This window comes from Protopterus annectens, chromosome 4.part0, assembly GCF_019279795.1.
Source record: "Protopterus annectens isolate FY-2018-M chromosome 4.part0, PAN1.0, whole genome shotgun sequence".
Classification (NCBI taxonomy): Eukaryota; Metazoa; Chordata; order Ceratodontiformes; family Protopteridae; genus Protopterus; species Protopterus annectens.
The window spans coordinates 335,622,605-335,637,265 of NC_056733.1; the positions used below are offsets into that span (position 1 = coordinate 335,622,605).

A 14,661-nucleotide genomic window follows, 5' to 3' on the forward strand; every position below is an offset into this window, starting at 1 on the left:
AAAATGTTATGTTGGGCCTTGTGTTTTATTATTGTTATGTATTACAGTGGTTGCATATTAACATACCTTGTTGAATTACCTATGTTGTTGGCCTTATGCCGTAACTGTTACTGGCATGCCATGACTATACTGACTGCTATCTCACTTATTGTTGTGCTCCATATGCTATGCAATGTTATGTTACTGTGTTAATTGTAACATTCTGGTATGCTGTTATAACTAACTAAATATTCTGTTCATTACTAACCTATACACTTTGAAATACCTCAACACCATAGCTCAACTGGGTAGGCCAGTTCCTGGTGATCTACCACCCTACCTCAGTTGGCCATGGCACCATGTCCCAGCACATCTGAGACCCAACCTAGTGCTGTATCCTCTACTGGTCCTGCACCACCTATGAGTGGAACCACCTCAGAGGATGGGGCCCATCCCTCACCCAGAAGCAGGCATGGAGAGGTCATCATCACCCAGCAACAGCTACAAGGGATGGTATGCAGGATCATGCATGGCAGCTATGAAGATTGCCTGTGCTGGATTGAGGGCAGACTTGTCAACTTGGAGGGGCAAGGTGGCTCTGCTGCCCAGGCCCAGCACAGCTACCTTCAGGGCAGTGAAGGACCAGTGTTGACTGCCCATGGGTGGGGAGCTCAGTCTCACTGCTGCCATCTGGGGGCACATGGCTCTCCAATTCCACAACACCCTCCCCGTCCAAGGTGTGTACCCTCCTCATGTGTCATACACTACCCCTGTATACTGTCTTGTCTGTTTTGTCGGTTTGCAAATGCAACCTCTCCTACCCAATTTACCTCCTCACACATACCTATATCCCTTCCCCAACATCCCACTCTCGCATTTAAAAAAAAATGGGCATCTGTCCCACAAAAATATATTGTCACATACATAGCTCTCCATTTCTCACCTGCATCCATTGGACACACTTTAATCTTTACATGAATCAATCAACAAATTTATGGTGCCCTCAGAGGCTCCACATTCCAAATTGTCTACAAGCTACACAGCTGCTGCTGTACCAGAAATGGAGAGCTATGGTCCTTACTTACACCCATACTGCACATCCCTACCTGCCTTTTACAGTGTTTTCCCCCTGCTTGCCCCCATTTCACCACCTTCCTATCACCCCTTTTTTTTTTTTTTTTTTTGGAATTAGCGCAGGTTTAAGCGGAGCTAAGTGGCACACCACACAAACCCGTGCAAATCCACACAAACCTGCTTAAAACTGCCTTAATCACCTTCTGTTTTTCTGACACTGTTAGGCACATCTGCAAAATAATTACCCCTGCCAAGTCTCAAACCCGGGACCCTGTCAACTACAGCATAGTGTATTACACCACTAAGCCTCTCGGCTCTGGCATGAAACAGGTGTTTCCATAAAAATATCCTGATTGCCAATGACACACTGCTTGTACAAATAATGGAAAAATTGACAGTGTACATGGGACTGTGATGCACACAGCAAACCAGTACACAGCCAAATAAATAATGATGTGTGTACGTAAGATTTAGGATATTAGGTATAGCTGACAACAAAACAGACTGTTGAAGAATGTCCACAGTTGTGTCACCTACTGTTGGCACAGTTGTCACAAAACCTATTCTGTGTATTGAAGTACTGGCAAGTCAGTACAGATTGAGGTTACAAATTCATAATAGACAGTTTATCATTACACATCATACCCATCTAAACACACAAGCTAATGACAGTCCTGTGTAACATACTGTATGCATGCACATATATCTTGCAAATACACCTGCTGCAGTATTGACTCAGTAGCACAGTCTGGTAAACTCCTAGCATGCTGTACATTTTGCCAACCACGGTCCTGTATTCGAGTCCACTGTGTTGCAATTCAATTACTTGCTTGTGAATACAACAAATAATGCCCGGGTACTGCAATTTTAACTGAAACAGGTTGCTGGTACTGCATTCACTGCTACCCATCTTAGCACATTAAAGGCCTGTAGGTAGAGACACACTGCACAAATATGTATAGGCTACCTATATGTCACCTAACACTCACTGATTGATTCTGTTGCATAACATATGTACTTTAGCCACATACCCCACCTGGACTGTTACAGGTACCCTCACCCTGGCTATGATGCAACAACAGAGCTGACATTGCTCCCTCACTGACACATAGAGCTTGTTGTCCTCCAATGTGTTCACACTCCCCACAATGACTCCTGGGCAAAATGCAGCAGCTGCAGCCAGCAACATATATGGCAATATGTTCAGCTACCTGTGGTAGACCTACCATACCTCATAACCACCTACAACAAGGGATCCACACAACACCCATACATAAAGGGGTGGGGGACAAAGGTCAAGCTACAGGGACATGTGTCACAGTCATCCCCTACAAACATACACAGCTGATAGACCACTAGCTACTGCAGCAGCATACATAGTTTGATGCGTATGAAGTGTGACACCAGCATTTGTCTTTCCAATTATTGACGTCAACCCATATTGTTTAACATCAAACTGCCACATAATCAGAAAGTCTGATCACAATGGCCAAACATAGCATGCAAAACTGTGGACATACCACATAAATCCCAACAGTGGACAGTATTTCTACCTACCCTCTGTGATGCTGTAGTCTCTACACCTTCACAATGCCCATCTCACAGACTAGGAAAGGCCAAAGCCTACATGAAATCCTTAAACATAGCACTGTTGTGCCATGCTATTGGCTACTGAAAGTGCAACCTAGCTGTTCTGGATGCAGTTAGCAAGTCTGACTCACAGATTGGTGCACAGGCAATCACCTGTTCATGAGTATTACCTACAAGAGACAAGCAGATGTCTATGGTAAACAGGTCTGTGACTTTCTTTACAAAGGCAGACTGTGATATCACAAGCAGTATTCTTCAGGATTTCTGCACAAAAAAGGAGTACAGCACTCTACCATGTATGTAATAGAAGTCTCTATGTAATGGGACTCAGATGAGAGGATGCAGTTATAGGTAATAGGGATTACAACAGTAGGCCTGTAATACATATTTTGGAATGACATGTTGCTGATAGTCAGCTGTCCAGCACCTACAGGCTTCCCTGTCAACTCTGCCTGCTGTGACATACATCACAGTTCTGGCCCTCTGAGTCCCTCCTACAACAGTTGGCTCCTGTAAAAATGCTACTGGATTGTGTGTTAGACAATAGTGATAAGTGTACATACTGAGCTTACAAAGTAAGGGAATGAATACAGTAACAGATATTACTGTACCATAACTGTTTTCTGAGGGTTCTGGTGTGTGACAGCCAGATTCCCCACAGACTGAGAACAACCATAACATACTGCCAAAGATTTCAAAGACAACCACAAGGCATTCTATAACTATGTCAAGAATCTAAATGGCAATGCTAGGATCTGCACTACAACAGAATGGCATTAAATATACTGATCCCAAGGATGTTGCCAATATCCTGGCAGATCAATTCAGTGCCAACTTCACCCCCCTCTCACCCCCTAAATGACCCATCTCAATACCAAAAGATTGCCAAATTCCGGTAATAATGGCCACACAGGTAAAAAATGCACTCTCAAAAGCTAAGAATACAGCATCCATGGGACCAGATGACATCCCGGGCTGTGTACTACATGGACTACAAAATGAACTGGCACCTCACCTAAGTGTCATTTTTAATCATAGCCTCACCTCAGGCTTCATGCCCACTGAGTGGCACACAGCTATAGTTATCCCAGTCCACAAGGAGGGATCCACCTTGGATCTCGGGAACTATCACCCCATCAGTCTGATGAGCCTGATCTGCAAGGCCATGGAACGTATTATCATGGAATTTAAAACAAAGACATTGGCAACCTTCAAACACTGGACCCCACCCAGTTTGGGTTCGTGAAAGGCCAGTCTTGTATCCTGAACCTGATTGACTTCTTTGAATCAGTCTCCAGAGTTGTGGACATGGGTAAGGTGGTCCACACAGCCTATCTGGACCTCACTAAGGCCTTTGATACCATCTCCCACTCTGGAATCATAGATAGACTTACTAAGCTGGGCATTAATCCCTACAATCACTCGATGGGTTGCCAACTGGCTTACTGACAGAACCCACACTATAAAAGTAGCCGACTCCAAATCCAGCTCCAGACAAGTGACAAGTAGAGTACCTCAGGGTTCAGTCCTGGGACAGCTCTTGTTTGGCATCTACTTCTCTGAAGTACAGGCCAACACTAAGGGACTCTGGCTAACAAAGTTAGCAGATGACTGCAAACTGGGAGCCATTACTGAATCCCCAAATTATGTGGATACTCTACAAAAGGGCCTTACAGAAACAGATGCTTGGTGCCAGAGCCATGGGCTCAAGCTCAATGCCAAGAAATGTATAGTTATCCCCTTTAGGAAAAAACATGTACCCATGAATTACCACATAGGTGGCAGTACACTAAACACAGAAAGTGTGATAAGAGACTTAGGGATACAGGTGGACAGTGATCTCAGCTTCGATAGCCACATCGCCACAACAGTCAGGAAATCCTTCTGTGTGGCACACCTCATCACTAAGGGCTTTTTATCCAGAAAAAAGGAGGTCATTGTCCCACTGTACTCATCCCTCATTAGACCCATTATAGAATACAATGCCCCATTTGGTATGTACCTCTCAAGACATCAGCAACAACTGGAAAGGCTGCAGAAATACTTCACTAAAAGAATCACAGGCCTAAGGCAGATGCCCGACACTGACCGCCTTAAAAACTCCAGCTATACTTTGTCGCATATTGTCTACTCAGAGGTGATCTCTGCTTAACATACAAGGCCATGTCAAACCCAGAGCTGTTGGACATGTTACACTTAAAGAAATCCCAATCCCTCAGAGACATACAATCCAGGAATCTAAACCTTGTCATCACAATGAAAAAAAACATGCTGAAGGGATGGGTTCCTGACCCAAAGACTCCCCAGACTCTGGAATAGACTGCCCATACATGTCAAGCAGAGTGCTTCTTTGGCCCTCTTTAAAAGGAACCTTGATGATTGGATGGGAGAAAGGAAATTCACCCCAGGGATCACATCCATTGCCCTGTTAGACAGGGGTCCAGGGAAGTAAATAGTGTGGGAAGAAATAGCCAGGGAATTGTTATGGCTAGGCTTGTATAGGTCCTAGGGCCGATAGCCTAGTACCAACCTATGAACCTGTAAACATATGTTTGCCAGACATCCACATTTGTCTGGCAGAGGGTCCACATATATCAGGCACATGTACACATTTTGCAAACATCTGTGCACTGCAGAAGTCAGACACCTACAGGGACGATACCCTACAGCACATTTGCAGTGCTGTCTGTCATTGTATCACATGGATGTTACTGGACTGTCCCCATATACTTGTAGTAACACTCACCTATTTGTCGGACGGTGGCTATATGACATGGTACTGGGACATCACCCATCAGGGACACACCACAGTAGATGGCATTGATGGGAGTGGAGACATAACAACACACTCCATTACAGCACACAGGGTCATAACCAGTATTCATAGGATCATAGGATCATAGGATCATAGGAGGTTACTAGCTTATTGGCCCTGGGGCCCTTATAAGCATAGCCAAGAGTTTAGCCCATGTTAATACAAGTCACTACCTGATGCCCCAGTCCAACAGGGACACAGGTGGAATCCCAAGGGTACATTTCCTGTTTCCCATCCAGTTATCCAGGTTGCGCTTCAAAAGGGGTAAATAAGTACTTTGTTTGATGTGGAGAGGGAGTCTATTCCACAGATGGGGGAGTCTTTGGGACACAAATCTGTCCCACTAATAAGTCCTGATGATGTCACAGACCAGGCTGAGAGCACATGTGTGGGTTACTCAAGTGGAGCTTGACTTGCAGATATGCAGCAGTCTCATCAAGGTGGGGTCCGTGATCACCTTGTATGCCAGACAGAGGTCATGTCTGAGGAGTCTGTATGAAACTGAGTAGAGGGATAGGGCTATTATCTTATCTGTGTATGGTAGGTATTTGAGGCCAAGGATTCTCCTGGTGAGGAATCTCTGTGGTGTCTCCAGCTGCTGCATGTGCTTTGTGAGGTAGATGCCAAAAGGGGCATTGTACTTAATAATGGGCTTTATAAGGGAGGAATACAGGGATGTTATGACCTCCTTGTTCCTGGATAAGATACCCTTACTGATGAGGTGGGCCATGTAGAAGGCTTTCCATACAATGGAAGCAACATAGTGGTCAAAACTCAGGTTGCTATCAACCTGTGTGCCCAAATCCCTCACGACTGATTGCATGCTTAAGATGTTGTTATTAATGTGATAAGTTGTGGGGAAGTCACTCTCCCAAAAGGGGATGATGATGCATTTTGTGGTATTCAGCTTGAGGCCATGTATCTGGCACCAGTCATTTGTCTGAGTGAGACCCTCCTGGAGGATGTTCACATCACTAGAGGATGTGGTGACAGCACCCAGCATGCAGTCATCTGCAAATTGGTCAGCCATAGCCCATTGGTTTTGCTCTGCACCTCACAAATGTATATCCCAAATAACAGAGGCCCCAAGACAGAGCCCTGGGGTACACCACTTGTTATGCGTCTACTGCTTGAGGTGGCCTCCTCTATTATGACTAGGGGGAGTCTATCAGTGTGCCAGTTTGCTACCCATCTGGTAACATATAGATTGCTGCCTAGTTGAGAGTTTTTTCTGTGCATGTGATAATACCTGCCATCCATAACATTGATGAAGGGACATGCAAATACGTGTCTGATGCACAGGATGACTATAGTACATTACATTACATTGTTTACTGTGGTTCTGTTATGCCATGACAGATGTTGTCTGCTGGCATGTGTCATGAGTACGCATTAACGTGTTTGTCCCTTTGTTGCATGATGTTAGACTGATGGTGGTGTCGCAGAATGACAGGTATCTTTTTATGTTTCTGTTGCAGGGGTCTGGGTGACTATGCTGTGGAGACTTGGTGGCAATACAGCAGCTCAGGATGGCATGGTTGCAAAGTAGACATATGACATCAGCAAGGTAAGGCTTTATATGTGCATGGTTACCTAGGTGCATCTGTGTATAGCAGTGTGTCAGGGGCAATGAGGCATGCAGCGTAATCCTGCATGCATACCCCGTGACAAGGCATGCCACCCTTGATACATGTCACCTAAGTGTTGTCTACCTACAAATGTAGGTGGTGGCAGATATCACTTACACCTAGGTAGATGTGGGCTATTTAGAGGCAGCAGGTACTCACAGGGCCTTAAAATGTTTAACCATTGCACCCACTTAGTCAAGACGGACACAGTGTTGCAATGGGGTATATTTACATACACTCACACTCACAGAGTTGGCCTTTTTATGATTAGAACCCCAACCTATTTATAGATGCTATAGTACTATGTACTAATTGCATGCACTATGGCTGTTATGTACTTTGGGAGTGTCTGCCTGTGCTCTTAAGTTGGATGACATCAGCAGGGCCTGTAAAGGAGACCAATGGGGGGTTGACAGGGCCTGAAAATTTATAACTATTACATACAGATAGGTGAGTTAGGATATTCTTACACATGCTCACAGAGTTGCCCTCACTAAAAGTAGAACCCCTACCTGTCTAGTTATGTACACAGTTACACTACACACTTATTGCATACGCCATACAGCTTACCTGTTTTGAGAGTGTCAACCAGTGCTGTTAAGGTGAATTACATCAGCAGGCCTTGTAAACAAGGCCAATGGGGAGGTTTATGGGAAGGAACAGTGCCTTAAAATGCTACACAATTGCACCCAGATGGGCAAGAGATGCACACTGCTGCAGGAGATATATTTACACACACACTCACAGAGTTGCCTTTACTGAGAGTAAAACCCCTTCCTATCTAGTTATGTACACCATAACACTATTTACTTATTGCATGCTCCAAGCAGCTTATCTATTTCAAGAGTGTCAGCCAGTGCTGTTAATGTGAATTACATCAGCAGGCCTTGTAAAGAAGGCCAATGGGGAGGTCAACAGGTAGGCACAGGGCCTTAAAATGTATAACCCTATTACATAGAGATAGATGAGACAGACACACTGCTGCAAGGGTTGTTACACACACAGTTGCCTGTTGCAAGATTAGAACCCCAACTTATCTAGTAGCATACGCTAGAGCATTATGGACATATTGCATGTGCTATAGAGCTTATCTGTTTTAAGATTGTCAGCCACTGCTGTTAAGGTGGATGACATCAGAAGGCCCTGTAAAGGAGGACATTGGGGAGGCTGGCAGGTCAACATAGGGCCTTAAAATATATGACCATTGCACAGAGATGGTTAGACAGGCCCACTGCTACAAGGAAATATATTTATGCACACATACACAGTTACCTGTTGCAAGATTAGAAACTCTACCTATCTAGTAATATACACAAAAGCACTATGTAGCTATTGCATGAGCCACGGAGTTTACCTGTTATTCAAATGTCAGCCAGTGCTGTTAAGGTGAATGATATCAGCAGGTGTTGACGGGGAGGAAAATATGCAGAAGTATACTACCCACAGGGCCATAAAATAATTCACAATGGCACATCAAATGTCAGATGGCCATGTCTGTACCACTGTTAGTGAAATATCTATAGACACACACACACACACACACACACACACACACACACACACACACACACACAAGGTGGCTGAAGTGAGATTAGAACCCCTGCCTACCTACTACTACTCACTACAGCTCGCAGTACATATTGCATGCACCACTGTTTAAATGTGCTGTACATATGGTGGCAGCCACAGTACTTGTGGACTATGCAAAGTAGCCTTGTATTACACAGCATGTGTGGCCTGCAGAATGAACCTGCTTTATGCTTAGTGTATCTAGTGTCTTAGCAGTGGGGTACATGTTATTCCCCCTGATATGTGTGTACAGGTACCAGTTCCACTATGTGTGGCTGGTTGCAGTGTTCTAGGTGGACAATTGGCCACTGACAATATGTCCCATCCAAGTCCTGTTTTGACGCCATTGCACATTACACCACTTGCTTACCGTTGTCTGTCTACAAGGTGACATTCCACAGGCAAAGGGATTTGTGGTTGAGTGGTTCTGTCATTATGCAGCCTTGGTCTGTTACCATGTAACAACTGCTGTGTGTGTAGGTGCAGATAACACCAGCATCCTGTATGTATGTGTGCACATTCATACATCCCCATACACATATACACATGTAGATCTATTTACACACACACACACACACACATATATATATATATATATATATATATATATATATATATATATATATATATATATATGGGGTGTAACCATAGCTGTGTGTTTGTCTGTGTGTCTTATGTGACTGTGTTATGTAGATATATGTGGAGGGTCTAAATCACTCTACACCTTTATGTAGCATGCTGTCTCTCTCCCGCTCTCTCTCTCTCTATATATATATATATATATATATATATATATATATCTGTGCCACATGCTAATAGATTGAGTAATCATGTGTGAGGGAGATAGGGAGAGACAGATACTTATACATAGCTGCCTGTATGCATACACATATTTTCATATATCAGTTCCTAAGGCAAAAGGGCATCAGACATGGGCTCAAGTTAGCTAAGTATAGGAGCATGCCCAGTGTGACTGTCAGTACTTGCAAGGTGACTCCAGGCCAAACCTACCTGTACTTCAGTCCGGGATTTTGTGTGCTGCAACCAATTGGCTGCTGCACCTGATTCAACAGTCATCTCTTTGAAATTTTGTCTAAGGCATTCCCTGACTGTGTGCTGAATGTAATATATGTCTCATATCTATCAAGTCTGATGATTGTAATAAAATGGACAGAGTTCTGCACATGTATGTTACACTGCACATAGTATTGTTGATTTCTGGTACATTATTGGCAAATCATTATAGGCTGACATTAGGACATGGTGCCAGACATTTGAGTTACTGACTCCATACACATCAGCAAACCCATGCTAATGCACAACCTGTTATTCTCTACACTTTATACATTTGTCTGGTCAGTTGTTAATCCTTTGCCTTGTATTTGGGCCTTTGTCCCACCACTGTTCATGGCTCTGTACAGATTTCCTGCTGTAAGTAGTTGTGGGTATGATGTGACTGGGATACATGCTGTAACAGTAAACACAGGGTGACAGTCTACATACCTCTTACTGTACATGTTTCTGCAGGATGTCCAGCATTCCACTCCATATGTCTGCTCTGTTCCTCATACAGTTGTGATTTCCCAGTAATATACTAATAAATGGAGCCCACAGAAATGAACTGACAATGGCCTTTACATCCTGCTGCTAATCTGACCTTTTGCAACCTGCTGTTATACTAGACACTTACAAGGTTACTCAGAGCATATGTATAATGTCTGTTTGTTTTGCCCTCTGCCACCCATTGTCTCTGCCTTTGTCCAGCTTTCTGCCATGAACAGCTTGAGGCATATTGACAGTCTGTAGGACTCCTTACATAGGAGTACCTTAAATGCAAAAGTTGTAGAGGCAGCCAGCTTCAAATCATCAACCCCGTTAACCATGCTAATGTACTTAGCCCAGTGAGACATCAGAAGGTGAGGTTTAATTTCACACACTATCAACAGCAGACAGACATACATTGAGTGAACCCTACTGTGACCCCTGCTTTTTGTGTTAAATAGGACATTTGGGCAGGTTATTTGTGACTGCCCTGGGATTGTGTGGTTTGCAGATATATCCTTGTAGTCATATAACTGTTACTATAGTTGTATGGGAACACTGGTGTGTTGGGGGTAGTGGACTCTGGCATTGACAGTGTTGTGTCTGTCCTATGACCCTGCTATTTGGCCTTCCCCTTGCATACTGCAGTGGGTTTTTCAGCCCTCTGACCTCATACATATTATGGGGTATTATACAGAGTACCTGTTGTCCCAAGTAGCTGTTGGTTTTCTACAAGTAACCCAGCAACCCGTTCTATTCCCTTACATACATGCAGCAGGTCCATACATATGCTACCATAGACTAATACCCCATACATTTGTAGTAAAGGAGAGTGGCATACCTTGTGGATTCAGCAGTTGAGAGATGTGTGTTTCAGGGCTAACTCTGTCTGATGCACACAGTACACAGCCAATACATGGTAAGGTAAACGTTGTGTCATGTGGCTGGCATCCTTTTTACTAAGTATGCAAGTCAGAGTAAGGTGTCAGTCCCTAGAACCCTAGGTTGTCAGTGCATATGCTATGCTTTGCCTCTTTGCCAAGGCCAGGGCATACTGGGCACACCTATGTCTGCCTACAGGGTCAGCCTCAGGGGGTGGTCCTACTCTGATTCCCCCTGTGCCTGTGGCTGTGGAGGCCTAGGCTCTGGTGGGGACTGTGTGCCTCTTCCCTGTGATGGTCCTGCCACAACTGTTTCCACAGGATCATATTGTGTAGCATGGCACATACTGTGAACATCTGTGTACATGTTGCTGGAGAGTACTTCAGGGCTCCACCTGATATATCCGGGCACCGTAACAGTGACTTGAAAGCCCAAACACATGCTCTATAATGTTCCTAGTTTGTGTGCGTGTCTCATTATAGCATTCTTCAGTAGGTGCATTTCTGATGGGTGTCACCATCCACGGTTACAATGCATAGCCAGCATCCCTCAGTAGATGGCTATAATGGATGTCCCACCTTGCAAATGTCTGGTACAGCTGTACTGAATGCCAGATATGGGAGTCATGATAGCTGCTAGGGCTGCCAGCACACACACTCATTATAATGCTCTGGACATTGCACACAACTTGGCAGTTGATGGAGTGATACCCATTGGAGGTGACATAAACTCTACCCTCCTCACCAGGTGGCGCTTTGATGTGTACATGAGTGCAGTCTATGGCACCCAGCACCTCAGGGTAGTGTGCTACACAGTGGATGAGATGCATACTGTTGGCCCTCTCCTCAGGGGTGTGGGGTAAATAAATGTGCTCACTGGCATGTGTTTGCACTGGTGGGAACTGGTGAAGTACCCTGGATGCAGATGCCTGTGAGAACCCCGTTATGTCCCCAGTTGGTCTTTGAAAAGTACCTGTAGCTAATATTCTAAGGGCTACACATACCTTTGTTTCCACTGGGATGGGTTCCTCTCTGTTGGCTCTGGGTCTGAGTTGTGAGCGGCAAAGCTTGCTGAGTTCTTGTAGTATGTCCCTTTCCACCCTGTAGTGCTCTACAATCTCCAACTCATGTAGCCCCTGGAATGTTATCATGGGCCTGAACACTCTCCTCCTTCTCAGTTTAGGCCTTTCACCAGTAGCACCATCAGCCTCTAGCACATACAGATGTAGCAGAGCAGCAGCAGCCTCTAGCATTCTGTCAGTTAAAATTCCCAAGTGTGTACTCCAATGGTGCAGAGTATATGGGAAGAATCAGATTGTAGGGTGTATGCATACCATATAGTGGTGTGCTACAGATGCAGCCTGTGTGATTGGCTAACTATGATGCATTCCACATGTCAGGTATATCATTGAGGGGTTTGAATGGCCCAATGTCTGTGGAACAGGACTTAATATTACTTTATACATGATTGGCTTTCCCAGGCTATTACCTTTTTTTTTTAAATACCTTCCCTGTTATGCTCTGCAGCGGGGTGCACAAACCTGCACCAAAAGTATAAACACTGCTCAGCAGTCTGGACACAGCCTCATACATGGGCACATTCAGCATAGCTTACACCAGCTAAAACACATGCCCCCATAGCTAAACAAACTTAGCAGCACTAGACACATCCCCCTGCTTAGCTGAGCTGTGTGGCGTGCAAACGAGTGCCACTGAGCTCCAATCCGCTTAAACATAATGTGACACACCCCCTTTTAATGTTAGCTTCCTCTTCTGTAGACACCAACACAGTTCAGGGGCTATATCAGTTTTATCTGCAGACACAGTAGCTCATTTTTTCTATTCAGTAACCCAAGCTCATTTGCATACTGATCCGTCCACACAACCTGGATACTTCACTATTCCAGGGCCTGCTTTCTTAGCAATCACTGTAATCTACCATTATACATACTGCTTGCAGGGCCCTATAATACATTATTTCATGTCTTGGTTTTGGATTTTACAATTTTTAATATATTTTTTTGCATAATGGCATGTTTGCGCTCCACACGGTAGTGCACAATGTGATATGGCTATTAAAAAATATATTTTTTATTATTTTACATTATTATGTGCACATACATGGCATAATTTTGAACATATCTGTCCCTAATATACAATCCCTGATATTCTAAATGGGCTTTTAAAGCCCCTGTTTTATTTGTGCTTTCTTGTAAATGGTAATTTTCTGTGTACACTTCAGACACCTACACGGAGTCTGCATGACTACCTATCTGCTTGCTGGATCACTCCAGCACCCTCATTTGCCCTCATTTGCAAGAAATTCACCTCCTTATGTGGTGATATGCATTCTGCAGACACTTCCATGTCTGCAAACTCGTGCAGGCTCCTCTGCTCTGTTTACTGGATCCCACGGCTGCCAGTTTCCATGCTGGGGCCATGCCACTCTGCCTACATGGAAGATCACTCCATGTTGGCTTTATTGAATTCCCCCCATGTGTTTTAAACACCAGCTTTAAAGAAATACATTTATTCAAACCCAGATTTTTTTCTGTTTGTAAACTCATAATCCATTTCAGTTCATTGCATTCTGTTTTATTCCTAAGATTACCACCTCTTAAACTCTCATGCACAATTTCAAGAAAAGTAAACTTAAAATAATGGTCAGTACCATATTCTTCAATTATGTGTCTTGCTAAGGCATTTGTAGTCTTATTATTTCTAATTTCAAACATGTGTTCTAAAATAATCATTTGATTAGTCTTACCCACATAGTAAGAATTATATACCTGACATTGTGCATAATAAATTACATTAACACTCTTACAGTCTGCATAAAGCCCAAACTCAGTCATGTAATTAAAAACTGGATGTTCAATATTAGTTGTAACCCAAATAAATTTACAGACTCTGCACAAATGACAAGGAAATGTGCCGATACAATCAGAACCTCTGTGGGTAGCACATTAAGATTGCTTATAACATAATTAACATTTCAAAGATCTAATATCATGAAAAGAAAAATTAGGTTTAGGACGTAATAGCTGAAAGCCTGGATTTAAATGAGTGCATTTATCTAAAACTGGTGCTTAAAACACGTGGCTTAGTGCATGACTTGATCTGTGAAAACCACTCATGAATGAGCCTTTTTATGAATGAGATTTTTATGGTTATGGTTATATGGATTTTTTAACAAATTATCTTTTTTTATGTTTTTATTGTTTTTTGTTTGGTATTTGTGGATGAGTTGCACTTGTATTTTAAAACACGTAGCTTAGTTCATGACTTGATCTGTGAAAACCACTCATGAAAACACATGGCTTAGTTCATGACTTGATCTGTGAAAACCACTCATGAATGAGCCTTTTTATGAATGAGATGTTTTATGGTTATGGTTATATGGATTTTTTAACAAATGATCTTTTTTTCTGTTTTTATTGTTTTTTGTTGGGTATTTGTGGATGAGTTGCACTTGTAATTTATATGGACTGATGAAGCAGCTATTTACCATGAAAGTGCTTAAGGTTTTTTCATTATTCTTCAGAGTGCATATTACATATTTTGTACATGGTGGTTGTGTTTC

The 14,661-nt window shown here is 43.4% G+C and overlaps 1 protein-coding gene across 1 annotated transcript in view; it reads right to left on the reverse strand.

The window, feature by feature from the left end:
* LOC122800251 (solute carrier family 2, facilitated glucose transporter member 11-like) overlaps positions 1-14,661 on the reverse strand; it is a 400,142-nt gene that overhangs the window by 324,645 nt on the left and 60,836 nt on the right. The gene's annotated exons all lie outside the window — the stretch shown is intronic.